The sequence below is a fragment of the Carlito syrichta genome, unplaced genomic scaffold (genome assembly GCF_000164805.1).
Source record: "Carlito syrichta isolate Samal-C Ts95f unplaced genomic scaffold, Tarsius_syrichta-2.0.1 Scaffold273106, whole genome shotgun sequence".
Classification (NCBI taxonomy): domain Eukaryota; kingdom Metazoa; phylum Chordata; class Mammalia; order Primates; family Tarsiidae; genus Carlito; species Carlito syrichta.
In genome coordinates, this window is record NW_007217202.1 from 137430 (window position 1) to 141993 (window position 4564).

Here is a 4564-nt window from a genome sequence, read left to right on the forward strand (position 1 = left end):
CCCCGCCCTCCGGCCCCGCCCTCCGGCCCCGCCCTCCGGCCCCGCCCTGGGCCGCCTCGAACCGCGCTCTCTGGGCTGCTGCGCGAGGAAGGGCTGCGGCGGTCTGCGGGCCCGACCCCGGTGTTCGACCCGGGCCGGTGGGCGAGCGTCGCCCCGGCCTGGGGCTTGAGCAGCCAGAAGCACCAAGCGCGAGCTCGGACGCGCTGGGTCGGTTCCGGCCCGACGGCCCTTGCTCTACGGCCTCTCCAACTGCCGAAGTCCCCGGGCACTTCAGACTTCGCACGAGCATCCCGTGAATGAACGAATGAATGCATCCTCGCCGAGTGCGTGCGAGCTGCGGCTGACGCTGGATACTGAGACTCCGCAGGCTTGCCTCTTTAATTCGTACCCCGTGGGGTGGTTGTCTTCGGGTCGCATTTTTAATATGTTTCTCTTTGCCAGTTTAGAGTTTAAAAGCTGTGGGACATGTAATTCTAGACACACATGTATGGAGAACAAAAATGCTTGCACGTGGCAGCTTTAAATGGCCATCCTCTCAGTTTTCTCTGAAAAAGAAGTCAGTTATTTAGGTTGGGATTCGTGATTAATCGGTAGCTGAGACCACCAAGAACGACAGTGATAGGGTAATGGAACGAGTTTGGGAAGAACAGAGAGAGTTCGGTCCCAGTGCCAGACTGAGCATAAGGAGAAGAAAAGGAAACTATAAAGTGAGCTATTCTTTTTGTTTCTCAGAAACAAAAAAGAATGACGTATAAAGTGAGCTACAAATTTGGCAACGGATTTTCTCGCCTTGAGGTCAGTGTCAAGTTGCTCTTTAACCTGTACCATGTACTCAGCACAAATTCCATCTCATCAAAATAACTTTCTTTGCTTCTTTCTGACTTTATGTCCGTATTTATTAAAAGACTGAAACCAATTCAAGACAAATTCCAAAGTTTCCCACTTATGAAAGATCTAAGTGTTCTTATAATTATTCTGCCTTCTGTATTTATTTTAAGATATTTCGTTTGGATTAAGCAGAAAAACAGATACTCTCAGAAATCCAAGAGCCTATCCTAACCAAGTGATTAAATTTCCCCTGAAAAGTCCTGTGTTTTTCTACATGGTTGGATTCTAAATTTAGAAAAATGTAAGACAGAAATTTCAAGATGTCTAACACTAAAACCATTCTTGAGATTTCCCAGAGGGCCCCTGAAAAATTACACCTTAGTACAGTATGCCTTGTAGATAGATATATTGCAGGTTCGATTCCAGAAAACCTCAATAAAACAGGCCCTAGTAAAGCGAGTCACGCAAACTTTTTGGTTTCCCAGTGCACAGAGAAGTTAAAGGGGTATAGTCCTTTAAGTGTGCAATAGCATGAGTCTAAAAAACGGATGCACCTTAGTTTCTTTAAGAAAGACGTATCACCGGGCACGGTGGCTCAGCCTGTAATCCCTCGCCTTGGGAGGCTGAGGTGAGTGGATGGCCTGAGCCCGCAGGTTCGAGACCCGCCTGGGCAACTTGGCGAGACCTCATCTCTACAATAAACCAAAAATCAGCCGGGCGTGGTGGCACGTGCCAGTAGTTCCAGCTACTGGGCAGGCTGAGGCGGAAGGATCGCCGGAGCCCAGCAGGTCGAGGCTGCGGCGGCCGGGAGCGGCCACTGCCCTCCAGTCTGGGCGACAGAGTGAGACTCCAACTCAAAAAAAAAAAAGAATGACGTATCACTAACAAATGTACACAATCACCTGAGCCTTTGAGAAGTCATATTTTTGCTGGTGAAGGATCTTAATGGCTGCTGACTGATCAGAGTGGTACCCGCTGAAGGTCGGGGTGGCTGTGACAATTTCTTTCTTTTTTTTTTTTTTTTTGAGTTGGAGTCTCACTCTCGCCCAGACTGGAGGGCAGTGGCCGCTCCCGGCCACCGCAGCCTCGACCTGCTGGGCTCCGGCGATCCTTCCGCCTCAGCCTTCCAAGCAGCTGGAACTACAGGCACATGCCACCACGTCCGGCTAATTTTTTGATTTATTGTAGAGATGAGGCCTCACCAAGACAATTTCTTAAACCAAGACAACAGTGACGTTTGCTACATTCATTAGACTCGTCCTTTCATGAAAGATTTCCACGTGGCACATGATGCTGTTTGATAGCATTTTCACGAGTGGATTTCATCTGGGGAAAAAAAAACAAAACATTTTTTTTGATCCTCCATAAGAAGCCCTTGTTCATTCAAGTTTTATCACAAGATTGCAGCCATCAGTCACATCTTCAGGCTCTGACTCCAGTTCTTGTGGTTGCCACATTTGCGGTCTCGAACCCTCAAAAGCATTCAGGAGGGTGGGAATCAACTTCCACACTCCTGTTCATGTTGATGTTTTGACTACCTTTTTTTTTCTTTTAGTTGTCAAATAACCTTTTATTGAAATATATTTCCTTTTTGCTCAACTAGCGGGGCGGGGCATTCCACTGCACCACTATCGATGCCATCTACACTGCAGCCCACAGACTGAGCAGTCCCCAGGATCTCCTTAATGGTTCCAGAGAGTTCTCTAGCTAGAGACTGGAGTTGCATTTGCCGGGCAATGCTGACAATCTCATCAAAAGTGATCTTCTCGCTGTGTTTGATGTTCTTCTTTCTGTCTCTCGGTGGTTCCTTGAGGGCTTTGATGACCTGACCAGGGCAGAGGCTGAAGGTACCACCTCCACCTGGGCCCGTCTGTGCTGAATGGTCAGTTTCACTGTCATCCTCCGACCTTTCCAGTCACTGGTTGCCTTAATGACATCATCACTTTTTTGGGAGACAGACCCAGGGGTCTTGGGGGACAGTGCACATGTGGCGCCCACCTCACCCCCAGTGCATCTCAGGTACACGCGGGACTTGGATCTTGTTGGGGTCGAACTTGGGTGGTGGTGTGGAGGTGTCTGGTGTTGGATGAACCCAGATTCGGGACAACAGAAGAAGGTGGCACCTGCACCTCCACCAAGCCAAAAACCGAAAGGCACAAATTCCTCTTCATCACAAATGTTCTTCGTGGCATCTAGGATGGTGAATCCTTTCCAGAAGGTTTTCTGTGTATTTGACCAGATCCCCAAGAAGAATCACTATCTTTGGCAGCTCTAGCCTTACCCAACATATTTCTTAAATAGTAGGAATTGAAGGTCAAACTTACTCCTTCACCTGTGGGCTGTGGAATGGATGCTGTGTTGGCAGGCATGAACACAGCAGCATGAATCACCTTGTCCATCTCCATCAGAGTTCTTGGGCAACCAAATGCGTTGCCAACGAGCAGTAAGCCTTGGAAAGGAATCTTGTTTTCTGAGCCGTGGGTCTCAACAGTGGGCTTCCAAATAATGAGTAAACCATGCTGCAAACAGACATGCCAATCTCCAGGTTTTGATGTTCCATGGCTAGAACACAAGAGTACGTTCAGCATCACCCTCAAGGGCCCTAAGACTTTGGAATGGTAGCCAAGCATTTGACTTCAAGTCACCAGCTGCCCTGGCCCCTCATGAGGGAGTCCGCCCGTCCTTTGAAGTCAGGAATTGACTTTTCCTCTGTAGCTGCAAAAAGTCCAAGATGGCATCTTCTTCCAACCGAACGCTGTTTTGTCTACACTGAAAATCTGTTGTTTACATAGTGCAGCCACTTTTTCCAGTGACCTTGGCTGGATCTTCTGGGTAACTTGCTGCAGCTTCTCAACTCTTGCTGCTTTGCTCTGCACTTTCATGTTAACAGAGACAGCTTCTGTCCTTCAACCTCGCGAACCAACCTCTGCCGGCTTCCAGGTTTTCTTCTGTGGCTTCCTTGCTTCTGTCAGAAGGGAAGAAGAGAACTGAAGAGTTACAGCCTTGCTCTCAATTCGGCTTTGGCTTAAGGGAATGTTGTGGTTGGTCGGATTTTCCATCCAGACCACTCAACTTTCTCCTCATCAGCAATAAGGCTGTTTTGCCTCCTGATTATTTGTGTTCCCTGGAGAAATGCATTTAAGAACGTTCCCTTTGCATTCGCAACTTTGCTGTTTGGAACGGGAGGCTTACCTGTCGTCCTTTTTCCACTTTCGACACGCCTTCCTCACTAAGCTTAATCATTCCCAGCTTCTGATTAAAGTGAGAGATGTGAGAGTCTCCTTTCACTCCAACACTTAAGAGGCCGTTGTGGGGTTAACTGGCCTGATTTCAACGCTGTCATATCTCAGGCAATAGGGAGGTCCGTGGAGATAGAGATGAGGGAGTGGCCAAGAGTTGACACAGTCATCAGAACTCATGCGGTATTTATCGATCAAGTTCAGTCTTATATGGGCGAGGTTCATGGCGCCCCAAAATGATTTCAACGGTAATAGAGCTCACTGACCAAGATCACTGTAATCGATACAAATAAACTTGCTTAACAGTGTTACCAGAATCCTTCAAGTTGTAAAAAAATGCATTATCTGCAAAGTACAATAAAGTGAAGCCCAATAAAATGAGGTACTGCTTTTTAAAATTAGCAGTAAACATTTATTTCAAACCAATTTGCAGTTGTCAGCAATACAATGGCGTGTTGCGGAAACACCAAGACTCCTTCTACGGGTTCAAAGCATCT